The sequence below is a fragment of the Dipodomys ordii genome, unplaced genomic scaffold, assembly GCF_000151885.1.
Source record: "Dipodomys ordii isolate 6190 unplaced genomic scaffold, Dord_2.0 Scaffold49, whole genome shotgun sequence".
Taxonomy (NCBI): domain Eukaryota; kingdom Metazoa; phylum Chordata; class Mammalia; order Rodentia; family Heteromyidae; genus Dipodomys; species Dipodomys ordii.
The window spans coordinates 12866106-12879842 of record NW_012267265.1 but is presented as its reverse complement, the minus strand read 5'-3'; the positions used below and the strand labels follow the sequence as shown (position 1 = coordinate 12879842).

The 13737-nt window shown below is 38.9% G+C and overlaps 1 protein-coding gene across 1 annotated transcript in view; it reads left to right on the top strand.

Moving 5' to 3' along the window:
* Nucleotides 1–4594: 4594 nt before the first annotated feature.
* The window catches only part of Wdfy3 (WD repeat and FYVE domain containing 3), a 240963-nt gene continuing 231820 nt past the window's right edge, over nt 4595–13737 (top strand). The window contains exon 1 of the mRNA XM_013020113.1: nt 4595–4850. The gene's annotated coding sequence lies outside the window, so the exon portion shown is untranslated. The remainder of the gene's footprint in view (nt 4851–13737) is intronic.

The window sequence follows — 13737 nt, the reverse complement described above, 5'->3', positions numbered from 1 at the left end:
TTCTAGCCATGAGAAAGTAGTTGTCCCATTGGCTTGTTAATATTTATTGATGCTCATTAGTGGTTATTAGACCCTTTTCTTTGGCATTGAAGATGCAATAGAGGTAAAACAAAGCTCTTGCACCATGGATGTTTATACATTGGTGGGTGACAGAAAAGCAGAAATAGAAGTGATATGAACGTTACTGGTAGCATTGGACAAAAATCAAGCAATGGGGAACAAACTTGTTGTAATTTTAAAAGACTTTGCCCAGGAAATATTTGAGGGAAGGTCTAAAGATAGGGAGAGATGCATGTAAGCGTACTAATCTTGAGGGAAAGCATACAGAGGACAGCATGTGTAAAGATCCTGGGGTAAGAATTTGGCTGTAGAAGGTATAGGAAGGCCGTCAGTAGACAATGAGGTCAGGGATTGGGAGAAAAATTATGTAGGATTTTTTTTAATACTTTAAAATCTTGACTTGTTCTGAGTAAAATAGAAGCCATTGAGAGATGAGGGGAGAAGACGTTCCATTGTATGATGTATGTGAGGCTGTCAGGATGCTTTGATGAGATGGGTAAGGGTAGAAGTCGGTATGGAAATTACTAAACGATGGCAAAACCCAAGTTGAGGTAATGCAGACTTAGACCTGAATTGGTACCATGGGGCTGATGAGAAGTAGTAAGGTTCTGAATATATTGTGTAGATTGTCAATAGTATTTACTGATGAATTAGAAAGGACAAGAACTTGAACTTCTGAGGTCAAGGAGGAAAGGAGGAGCCAACAAAGGTGGGTGAGAAGCTGCCGGTGAGATAGGATGAGGGGAGCCAAAGGAACAGTGGGTGAGGGGGTTTTGGAATCCTGCCAGATGTTACCAATAGGTTTCAGTGGTATGGTGTGGTGTGAAGAAAAAGTTCATAGGAGCCTGCTACATTTGGCAGGAAGTATGTTTACAATCACGAGTACACGTTTGTTTGTAATGTTAAAAATAACATCAAAGGAATGTGTAGGGCTAAAGGGTTATAATTTCTGAAACGTATCTGCCAATGATTTTGTGATTTCAGGAGAAAATTAATGATGGAGCAGAGAACACTTGAATTTATAAGAGCAATGTCCTTGCATGAATAGGACAGAATTTTTTTTTTTTCCTGGTCCATTGCAGGGCTTAAACTCAGGGCCTGAGCCCTGTTCCTGAGCTGTTCTACTCAAGGCTAGCCACAGTACCACTTCCAGTTTTCTGATGGTTATTTGTGGATAAGAGGCTCACAGACTTTCCTGTCTGGGCTGGCTTTGAACCATGATCCTCAGATCTCAGCCTCCTGAGTAGTTAGGCCTGAGCCACCTGCACCCATCAGGGTATAACTTCTGTAAGACAATGGAAAAGTTAGACTTGAGGTAAGTCCTGAAATTGATACTGAAAAGGGGATACACATTTAGGTGGGAGAGTAGAATTCATGAGAGGTGCTGAAGTTCTCTTCAGATTGCATATAGGCATCAGAATCTGTGTGGGGCATGATTCAGATTTTGTGTGCCATGTATTTGTATTTCCTCTGGTGCTTTTCATCAACTCATTTGTAATGAGTCCTAAAAAAGCCTGGGGAGTGGCTGGTAAAACTACGTACTGCAAGTTTCTTTCAGGAAATTAGTGTTTTGTTACTATTGCATTTAACATCTACTTTGTACATGTTTGGAGACTTCTAAAAATTAGGACTATCTGGGAATTTTTTTCTTATTTGTCTTTAATCTAAAGGGTAGAAATCCTGAGAGTTTTATCAGAATGATTTCAGTGTTAAGTAAAAGAAAACCAACTTAGAGACACAGAGATGGAGCTAATTGCCAAATCTGAAAAATAGGTCTTTGTGGGATTCTCATTTATATAAAATTTAGTTTGGTAATTCAGTTTTTGTATATTTGTGTATACACATTGAAACTCACCACTTTCAAAATGTCTCTGATGCATTTTAAATAGGAAACAAGCACAATGTGATTAAAAAAATACATGAAATATTATGGTAAAAATGGGAGCTTTGCTTAACTTGTGACCAGTGTCATTCATCTTTGTCACTTGACACCTGAAGATTATGTTGCAGACATCACAGTTAGAATGCACTAATTTCATCTTGTAACTTTTGCTTTTGATTTATGAAATATTATAAAGCTGTATCTCTTTTATAGTATTTTATATTTTGAGTATTTTAAGATACCTGTATTCCAAAAGTGGTTTGAGAACATTATTGCCACTCTTGGTGTTTCCAGTTGTCTGCCTTCATGCTACTGCTCTTTCTTTGTCTCAATTTTTACTTGTACTTGGTCACTCCAGATTGGAAAAAAACAGTTAATCAGCCTACAGAATATATAAAATTTCTATGGAACAGTAAGAAAAGAGTGAACAAGTTAGGAGGAAAATGAGCAAAAAAAATCTGAGTTAGAATTTCATCCATGATGAATTGTGAATTAGCCAATAAACAGGAAGACATGTTCATCATTAATCAGCAGGAAAATGCAAATTGAGGGCACAGTTAAATACCATCTTATATCCTAAAATTAGGATGGTGGCCTTACAAAGTATTGGAGAGTATGTGGATCAATATGAATCACTGTTTGTGAGATTATAAATTGGGAAACACTTTTGGGGACATAAAAATAGGTGCAATGCTGAAGAATTGAACACATTCATTCCTTAAACTTCTGCACATGTGGAGACACATATCAGAACTTTTATCACATAAATGGTTACAGTAGCCAAACAATGTAAAAATGAGATACTTTTGACAAGAGAATGAATAAATTGTGGTACATTTATACAACATAACAGGATTACTTTGCAGTGAAAATGAATGAGCATCTGCATGCAACAACATGGATGCATCTTTGAAACATAATATTAAATGAAAACATAAAATCCTATGAAACACGCACTGTGTGATACCACTTGTATGGTTTTCCAGACAAGCAAAATGGGACTATAAATAAGTGGTACACTTTGAAAACCATAACGGTGATAAATGTAAAATACAGGGTTGTATTTGTGGATAGTGGAGGAAAAGAGAGGGGCCAGCATGGAGACGAGGAGGAAAAAGTCATGAGAACAGTCCTAGTAACAACATTCAGTTCTAGAGTTGGGTGACACGTACCTAAATGCTCATTTTATTACTGTGCTTTGAATTGTGTTGAACATCTTCCAAGTAAGTGTTGTATGTAGAAATGAGTATGTTAAACAAAAAGGCATATTCTGAAGTCACAGTTTAGGAGACATGTCATCACTGTTTCCTACTGTCCTGTGTCACTGCAACTCCTAAGAAGACCATATATTTTATTAGAGGCTTCTTGTTTGAAAACCCCTATCTCATTTAGCCTGAGTGTACGTTTATCATCTGATAAGTCACCTGATAAGTTGGATGAATAACTAAAGTAGTGGTTTGAGAAAATAGTCCAAAAATTTTCTTAGAAAATATTTGAGGTAGTGTTTCTTTGAAAAAGACCTAATTCCTCGTATTTTCATAAAGGAGCTTTAGAACCAGTGGAGCAACTGACTAAGATAACAGACCTATTGAGAGTAGACTTAAGAAAATCAATAACCTAAGGCTTCTCAATTCATATGCATGCACTTCCAAATTGACATTGACTTGTATATTAAGAAACATTTCAATATTCTGTGTAAGTTGTAATAAAGCACTTGAGGCTAAAGTGTGGCTTGTGAGGGAGGAAGTGATTTTCTGATTTTTATTTATTTATCTTTTGGCTGGTCCTAGGGCTTGAACTAAGGGCCTGGATACTGTCCCTAAGCCTCTTTGTGCTCAAGGCTAGTGCTCTACCACTTGAGCCACAGTGCCACTTCCAGCTTTTTCTGAATAGTTGTTAATTGGAGATAAGAGTCTCATAGACTTTCCTGCCTGGGCTGACTTTGAACTGCAATTCTCAGATTTCAACCTCCTGAGTAGCTAGGATTACAGGTGTGAGCCATCTGTGCCTGGCTATGATTTTAATTAGAAGTAATAAACTTTAGCTCTTTCTATAGGACATGTATCTTCTCATTCTTGATAGTTACACATAGAGACATAACATTCATTAGTTTTCTCTCCAAAGAGAAGATGGTTTGATTTTAACTGGACGATGAACACTTGCCTGGGAGAGGAGAGTTGGCTTTAGAATTGGCTCTCCCATCGTATAACTGCATTTTCATTGAATCCTTGCACAATTTTCTCTGCATCTGTTTCCTTATCAGACAAAGTCACTGAGCCAAATGGCTTATAGAGACTAGCTTTGAAGGACCTTATATTTTTATAGCTATTTGATAGCAAATTTTATGTCTTAAATTGTTCTTATGCGTTCTATTAATAAAGCCACAAGTAATGAGAATTAGTAGAAAATAGATGATGCTGTGTCAGTTTAAATTCAATATACAAACTGAGTTCTCTTTTCCTTTCCTTCGTCACAGGTGTAGTGCTTCTTCAGGTGTGCTTCAGGAAGAAAGTGCCTGCTTTTCCTATTGTATCTCTGCAGGTTCATGCCAGCCCAGAACAGAGAATCAGGTCAGTTTTAGAAATTTATTATTATTTTTAATCTGTTGGGAAAGGAGCTAGAGTTAGCCATATGATTGTCTTTGCTGTATTATTGAGTAGTACCAAATCTTCTGAACTGTGTTTCTAAAATCCTAGGTTTCAGTCCTGCTTTAGCACTGGTGGCTGGGTAAACTTTGACAGCTTTTAATTTTATGCACAGAAAAACTATATTGATATAAATTACCTTCAGTTGCAATTCTGGCTTTACACCATTGATTGCTTTTATTGTAGGTACCTGCCAAGGATGTTTTTTAAGCATCCTTTTCTTTGTCTTTTTTTCCTGGAAAAATCTTCAGATGTTCCTTGAGGTATGATGTGTTAACCCATTACACATTGAAAATGCCATAACTTGTAAGTGTATTTGGTGCTTCTGATCTATTGAACTTTATAGCTTAGCCACACAGTACAAATCACACTCATGATCTCATGGTGGACAAGGAGCTGTGACTTGCCACCTCTGAAAGGGTGTTGTCTTACCTAGGAGAAGATAAAAATGCAAAGCAAACATTTTAATAAACTGGTTTTATGCCATCATAAAGACACAAAAGTCATATAAGTCAAACCATCACAAATTGGAGGCCTTCTGTGGTTTTCCCTTCTTCCCTTTCTCCCTCCCTCCCTCCCAACCTCCCTTCTTCCTTCCCTCCTTTTTCCTTTCCTTTCCTCCCGTCCTTTCCCTTCCCTTCCCTTCCCTTCCCTTCCCTTCCCTTCCCTTCTCCTTCCTTCCTTCCTTCCTTCCTTCCTTCCTTCCTTCCTTCCTTCCTTCCTTTCTTCCTTCCTTCTTTCCTCCCCCCCCTCTCTTTTTCTTTGTGCAGATACTGGGGCTTAGAACTTTTTTTTGCCTTTTTAATTTCCCCTCAGGGCTGGTGGTCTATCACTTGAGCCACATCTCCAATTGTGATATTTTGGTGACTTATTGGAGATAAGAATCTCTTGGCTTTGTTTTCCTAGAAAGGCTTTGAATTAAGATCTTCAGACCTCAGCCTTCTGAGTAGCTAGGATTATAGACTGGAACTACTCTAGTGTTTGGAACTTTTTAATCTGTTGTAGTTACTGTGAGTGACCAGTTGAAGTAGCGAGTAGTGTGGCAAAGCATTGGAGAGTACTCTGCATACCCAGATGCCTTAATTTTATTTTCATCTTGTGGTTATTAGAAAGCTTTTGTGTGTGTGGGGGGGCGTGGGGCTTGAACTCTGGGCCTGGGTGCTGTCCCTCACTCTGAGTGCTTTTCCACTTGAGCCACAGCACCACTTCCAGTTTTCTGAGTGGTTTATTGGAGATAAGAGTCTCTTGGCCTTTACTTCTGGGGCTAGCCTTGAACCATGGTCCTCAGATCTCAGCCTCCTGAGTAGGTAGGATTACAGGTGTGAGCCAGCAGTGCCCAGCAGAATGCTTATTATTTTTTTTTTTTGTGGATTATTCTTCAATAACATTCTTCAGCTGTGGAGAGGATACCTTTTTGATAATTTTTTTAACAGATCAACACAAGTTAGTGTAACAAAGAAAGGGCCAGGGAGTGTTCAGGAAAGCTGTGTAGCTATAATGTGATGAGAACCCAGGGCCAGGTTTCCCTGCCCCTCAGCAAAGGGCTTTCCCATCTGCCCAGGTCCCTCACTGTTGCTCTGGGGACTGTCTGTCTTCATGTTTCCTTTCTTTGTGATGTGACTCGTAGTGGTTACCACTTCCCAGGCTTTGTGTGTTTTGCATTTAGACTGCCAAATAAAGGCCTAACTGTACCAGCTAAGATTTCTCAGAACAGAATGATTCCTAGACAAATCAAGGGTTAAGGCAGGGTCGTTTGAAAACTTTGCATGGGGTCATTGTTTCAAAGCCTGCTCTCTGAAAAGGATGTGACTTATCCCTACTAAATATGGGTGGTTAATAATTAGCGTGCCAGTATTCCTTTAGATGATTAGTTATGATTAAAAGCTGAGCTAAGCCACTCATGGTGGCTAATGCCTATAATTCCAGTTAGATCAAGAGGATATGGTTTAAGGCCAGCCTGAACAAAAAGTTAGCAAGACCCTATCTCAACAAACAAGCAGGACATGGTATTATACTCTTATCATACTAGTTATATGGATGGTGTAATTGGAAGATTGTGGGCCTGGCCTGGGCAAAAATATGAGAGTCTTACCTGATAATAACTGAAGAAGTAAAGGAGGGGAAGGAGGTGTGGCTCAAGCAGTAGAGAAACTTTTTCTGTTCAGCAAGCTTGAGACCCGCATGAGTGTCAAATCCTATATAATCAAAGGGAGAAAAAGTTGAGCTGGAGCTATATTTCTCAAATTCTGTGCACTTGAATCTTGAGGACCAATATCTTAAAAGCATGAACATAAACACAGCAGAAGTATTAGAATTGGAGGGCAGTATTTTATGGGTTTCAGGAAAAAAAATAAGAAATTGTGTTAGACTGATTAGAAGAGGGAAGAAGATGATCGAATATATGTTTATAAAATAACAGCACTACAAGGAATGGATAAAGCTGGCCAAAGACAAACCTTTTTTTTTATTTGACTTTTTGCAAAAAAAAAACAAACCTGAATGTAGGAGAGAATGTCATTAAATTTAGTCACTGCTCAGCAGCTGTAAAATGTCATCTTGGATAAATCACTTTTTCTCTTCAGTTTATTCCAATTCTGCCATTTGCTTCTTATCCATTCAATGAGCTTAGCTCCTGCTATCTTTTAAAAACTGTAGTCTTTACTATCTATGTCACCTACGTGGGTATCAAACTCCTGGTTCACATGCCTTTCTTTGCCTTAGTCTTCTGAGTAGCTGGAAGACAGATGTGCCCTGCTTTACTACCATCTTAAAATGAGTTCATGATAGTGGTAGCTCTGAGAGTTGTGTTCCAATAATTCCTCGCATATCATCCTCATTACCAATTTTTTACAATCGTGTAACCTAATTTTAGAGTCACGGCTCAGTAAAAATCTGTGATCCTAAGATTTTCTGACATGGATTATTATCTTTTTTTCTGAGTAAAGATCTTTCGACATTTGTTTGAGCCTTTACAAGGCCTAGTTTTGATGTTGTTGATAAGTTGTTTATTTAGGGTTGCCGGGGGTCAAAACCAGGCTTTGTGAATATCAAGCAAATGCTCTTCCGTTGAGCTAACCCACAAGACAAAAACTATTTCAAACTAAATATGTGTATTAGTTATATATTGCTATATGAATTGATTTGTTAAGCCTGTTGTAAGAAAACTATGGCATAAGTAAGAATTTGTTGCCTTAATACATGTGCTACATTGCTGGACATGTGAAATGAAGGTATTGGCCAGGCTGCTTTCTTCTGAGGTCTGTGGTGAAATAAGCTATTTCAAACTTCTTCTTAACCATGGCTCTTCACATTATCTTCTCTCTCTGTTCAGATTTCCTAGATGTACTGGATTAGAGCCTATCCTAACAATTTCTTTTTAACTTTCTGTAACACTTAATGCTTTCAAGTAAAGTCACATTTTGAGATGCTAAGAGTTAGGGGATACAGTTTAATCTATAGCACCACATTATACATTACTCCACAATTTAATGGACAAACATTAATTTTTGGTTGATTCATTTTTTTATTGATTTAAGAATCTGAGTGTAACTCAAGGTCTGTTAGAAAGCTACATTCAACACATAAGTTAGGGCTGTGGTCTGATTTGAAAGTTCAGCAGGAGGATCTGCGTCTGTTCCTCATACAAGGTCATTGACAGCCTTTAGTTCTTCATTGTCTGTTGGGTCAAGGGCCACTGTTCCTTGTGCAGGGTGTTTGCAAGAAGCCAACCCTGTTGCCTTGCTGTGTGAGTGTCTTTTACAGAACAGCTCACAACCTGGAAACATCTTCTATATCACAGGGTAGCAAGAGATGGTGAGCAGGATGAAAGGCACTGCTTTTGTAATCCTGGAAGTGACATACTGTTACTTTTGTCATATTCTGTTTGTTAGGAGTGAAACACTAGGTCCAAACCCGAGGATTTGGACTTTGCCAGAAAACCATGCAGACATCCAGGTACAGAGAACAAAGGAATGTTTATTGCCAGGAAAGGAGCAGGCAAAACCCTTCTCACAAGGGAGAAGTGAGAAGTAGTGGCTATTGTGTGAGGCGGCCTATATAACCTAGGGTGTTTAGGAGAGGCTAGAAGGGGCTAGGAGGCAGAAACCCTGCTGTGGATGTGTGGGCCACTGTCCACACATCCAAATAGTAGATAAGGGGCCCTGCAGCTGCCCAGACCTGAAGGTCACTCCAAGGGGCTCTTGTTGCCTTATATGGTGGTAGGTGCCCCAGAGAAGTGCCATCCCAAGGTAAAGGGGGTTGGAGGCTGATTATTTACTGCCTTTACTAAATGGGCCTAGGTTGCCTAGGAAGGGAGCATGCTAAGCTGTGGAGCGGGAAGGAATATACTCAGCTGTGGAAAGCGAGCTCACTGAGCTCATTGGGCTAACTGTGAGCACCAGGAGGTGGGAGCAGTGGTAGACATCTTCTTTGAAGTGTGTAAAGAAGAAGGACATACACGAAGTGCACAATTTTTAAAATGTTATTCATATTAAACTTAGTTTCTCTGTTGAAGAGGTAGGAAGAGAGGGAGATAAGATAAAGGATTTATTAAAGCAATTGATATGCTCTATTACAGAGACTAAGAAGTCTTCTAGGCCATCTGTAAGTTGGAGAAGTAGAGAAGCTGGTGGCTCAGCCACAAGGTCAAAGGGCTCAGAATCAGAGAAAGGCTGAAGGCTGAAGGCTTGAGGAGGGTTCTGTGAGTCATGACTCTCCTCCACTCATGAGACTAAAGGCTGAGAACCTGAAGTTCTGATGTTCCAGAGCAGTGAAGAAGGATTTGGGAATTGCATTCTTATTCTTAAACAAATGATAGTGTAGAAGCCAAAAAACTTTAATTTGAGCCAAGAGATTTGTTGGTAATTTACCTTATTCTTATTATGAAAACTGCGGAAACTGTATAGATTTATGGCTAAATTATAGGCTTTAGAGTCAAAGAGGAAAATACTATTTACAAAAACTATCACTGAGCTGGACATGGTATATACCTATAAATCTCAACACTGTAGATTGGGGCAGGAAGAATACCTGGTTTGAGACCCTGGGAGACACTGTTACAAACAAATGAACACTGCAGAAAACCTAGAAAGAAATAAAAGCTCATAATTTGAAAGTGTTGGACAATGTAATTTATACAGAAAGAAGACAGGAAGTGGCAAAGATCTTAAACATAAGCTTTCAGGATATTATGATAATTTTTCATATGTATTTGGGAGAGTGCCCTCACAATGCCTTGCTTAAAATCATATTTTGAAAGTGCAGATTCATTGTTTTTGACTGACTGAATTTTATGTCTGTGTGTATACACATACACATACACACTTGGGGTGAACCTAGGACTTCATATTTAAACAAGTGCTCTGTCAAGTAGCTAATATTCTCAGTCGTGTGTGTGTGTGTGTCAGAAAGAGAGAGAGAGAGAGGGGGAGAGAGAGAGAGAGAGAACGCAAGCCCTGGATCAGGGCATTGTCTCTGAGTTTTTTTGCTGGCTAAAACCCTGCCATTTGAGCCACGCCCCAACTTCCAGCTTTTTGGGGGTTAAATGGAGATAAGAGTCTCAGACTTTCCTGCCTGGGCTGGTTTTCAACCACAACTCTCAGATCTCAGCCTCCTGGGTAGCTAGGATTATACCTGTGAGCCACCAGAGCCTGGCTTCTTAGTTCTTTTTAAATTTTTTAACTTAAAAATAATAAGACAGTCTCACCAAGATGCCCATGCTGGCCTATATCCCTGTACACTCAGTAGGTCTTGAACTTGTGATCCTCCATAGCAGAGCATGGAGCGCCCAGCATGGCTTACTGGCCAGTGATACCAGGCTTGGCTTGAATGTGAATGATTTTTGTGAATATGTCTGTCTATATGCTGAATTAGTAAAAAGATGGGAGTTAATTACCTGATTTTAAAACATCCTGAAATAAAGATTCTTTTACAATTTACTTTTTTAACCTAATCATTTTGTTTTCTTATAAAAATTAAGAGATTTGTAATAGTGCAAGAAATGTTTCTAAAAGCCTCAGAAATGAAGGTTTTGTAATCACCCCTGAACCACTCATGGTTCAAAATTCAGCCTTCTTGAGATCAGATTTAAGATTTGGACTGCTTAAAAAAAAAATCTTCCTTAGAAAAAGTCAAAGCCCAATAAAATAAATATCAGGAAATGGATACTTAAAAGGGTTGAGGTAAGGTCAAAGGGTGAGGGGAATGAAGAGAAGTGAAGAGAATGCAGTCAGGAATTCAATATATATCCTACAAAATTAAGAAAAGTGAAGAAAGGGGTGAGTGGAGAGGGATGGGTGAGAGTGTTGGAAGGGGTGACATTGGTCAAGATGCACTGTATTCATAAACTGCTTTGTTAAATGGCAGCTCCTTTGTACACCTGCTAAAAGACAATCAAATCAAAATCCTTACCTTCTTCCAACATTAGTAGATAATCCTAATTCCTTGCAGTGTTTTGAGATTGAGCATTCAAGAATGAGATTTTATTTTGTATGAACAAGGGTCATTGGAAGAAAGTCTTCACAGTGTTTTCGGTACTCTGCTTGGTCTTACTCTGCATTTAGACTGTGTGGGAGATTAAACTTTTTATTTAGGATTATCTTTATCTCCTCTGTTTCTTTGGCTTTCATTGACTGTACCTGCTAAAGAATAGCCTTGTTTAAAGAATTTTATTATGTTACAGATAAATTTAAAATCCACCTACTTTATCTGAATAATAGCTAATGATAATAAAAAACAATATTAATAGAAGCTACCATCTATTTTTCCTAGGTTTTAAAAATGTACTTTACATCATTTATTCTTCCTATCAACTTGGTGAGGTAAACTGTGATAGTCGTACCCTGATTTATATTATTAAGAACAGCAGAAGATGCTCAAGCTCATCGGATTAGGAATGAAGCCAGGATTGAAATGTGCGATCTGGCCCCAGGGCCTTCAGTTCTGGTTTTAGCACAAAGAAAGGCTTTGTTTACCTACTCCTTTCCCCCAAAAAAAGTAAGAAGTATTTTCTTTTTCTTGCTACTGTAGTTGACTTTTGTTTTTGAGGCAATAAATGAAATGTTCATCATACTAAACTTGTTTCAAATGTTTTTCTCCTATTGCTGAGAAAAGTAAGAAAATGGCATAGGAAGGAAGTATTTTAAACCCAAGGACTTGTTCTCTCTCCTTTGACCCTGTGTAAGGTTAACATCCTGTTTTGAGGGAGATTCTATTGATTTGTAATTGAACCTCAGGCTTTTCTATGTCCTAAACATATCCTTGTTGTCTAGTATATTAGTTTCCTTTGGAAGTTTGAAATCCAAAGTTTTTAAAGAATTTTCTTTTTATATTTGAGATGGCGATTCACTGTATAGTACACATGGACCTTATCTCTTGATCCTTCTGTGCTAGCCACTCAAGTTCTAGAATTATAAGGATGTAGTACTATGCCTAGTTTTGGAAAGTTGACTTGAAAACAGTTATTCTGATGACAAATAGTACAGAATTCAAAAAACATACAGCTAGGCTTCCAGAGGACTGTTTTTAGCTGTCCACTTTTCTGGTTCTTTTTCTAGAGTTAGCTGATTTTTTTGAGATATGAATAGTGTATTCTTCTGCCTGGGCTGGCCTTAAACCGTGATCCTCCAAATCACAGCCTCCTGAGTAGCTAGAATTAGAGGGGTCCTGCCTTTCTTCTTGTTTCCATGAAATAGCTTGCTTAGCTTTCTTATCAGTGTTCAGTGGTCAGTTGTGGTTAGTTATGTTCAGCTAGCCAGCAGCCCTCTGGGTAATTACCCTAGTGAGTTCCATGGTCTCATGTTCTGAATGGGTGCTCAGAACCATCCAGTAAACTTTTCTCAGAAAGGCTCAGTTATATATTCACAGTAAATTTCCTTCCCTCCCTCCCTCCCTCCCTCCCTCCCTCCCTCCCTTCCTTCCTCCCTCCCTTCTGTCCTTCCTTCCTTTGCTACTTTCCTTTTGCTAGAATTCGGATTTGAACTCATGGCCTTGTGCTTACTACCATTTGAGCCATGCCTCTAGCCCTCACAAATGAGTTTCATTTTCAGTGGGGTAAGGGCAGGTTCTCGAAGAAGGTATGAGGAAGAGAATACATATCTAATATGGTATAATGGATGGAAAAGTTGAGAAACTTGTCATGAAAACACAAGTGTGGTAATTCAATTCCAGACTGGAATACATAGTAATACTGTGGCTGAAAAAAAGATACTTTACTAAGGGAGAGGTAGGGAGAGGAGAATCATGGCACTGCCTCAGCCTCCCAAGTGCTTGGATTACAGATATGAACCACTACACCTTGTTTGCTTTTTGAAGAGAATATAAATCAGTATTTATGGAGAAACTTACATTTTCTTTCTTTCTTTCTGGAGTCTGTCCAAGTGAGGTTGGAAAATATTCTTAGTCATTGGTGTCATGTGACACAAGCAAAACATTTCCCCAGGGAATTAGAATAGGAACAGGAAGAAGTTACTGTTTGACTAAGGTTAGCATGGGTGAACAATTAAGGGAGATTTCTTTCAGGTGAGTGAAAAAGCACTGGCAACTAGTTCTGGGAAAGAAGGTAGTTGAATGTACATGACCCCAAGGCATGCCATTATCAGAGTCCTTTAGTAAATGGGGAGAGGATTGGGCCCTCTAGAGTCAAATGTCCACTCTGTGTGGCTGCAAGGTTCAATGAATGAAGAAGCACTGTTAGATTCTCTGCACTGACCTTAGCAGGCATAAGAACCTAAGTCAGCTAAGCCACCATTGAAGAACCAAGGAGACCATTTGTAAGCGTGAAGTAATGTTTTCTGTGGAAGTGTACATAGGATTTTAAGAGTTTTATATTTTGAAGGACAAATTTGGAGTGATGAGACCTTGTATTTTGGCTTTTCTCTTTTTTTCTTTATGACTGTAAGTCATGCTAGTGGGAAGAGATTGAGAATCAGATCTTGGGTTGAATTCCTGTTCCTACAAATACTAGCTAAATAACTGTTCAGGTACCTTGAGCCTCTGACTGCTTCCTGCGATGATAATGTATGGAAGGACTTTGGAGAAGTCTCCATCTACTGGGCACTAGGCTAATATCTTAGCTACACAACTTTTCTTTTTTCTTTACTTTTCACCTCCCTCCCTCCCTCCTTCCCTCCCTCCCTCCCTCCCTCCCTCCCT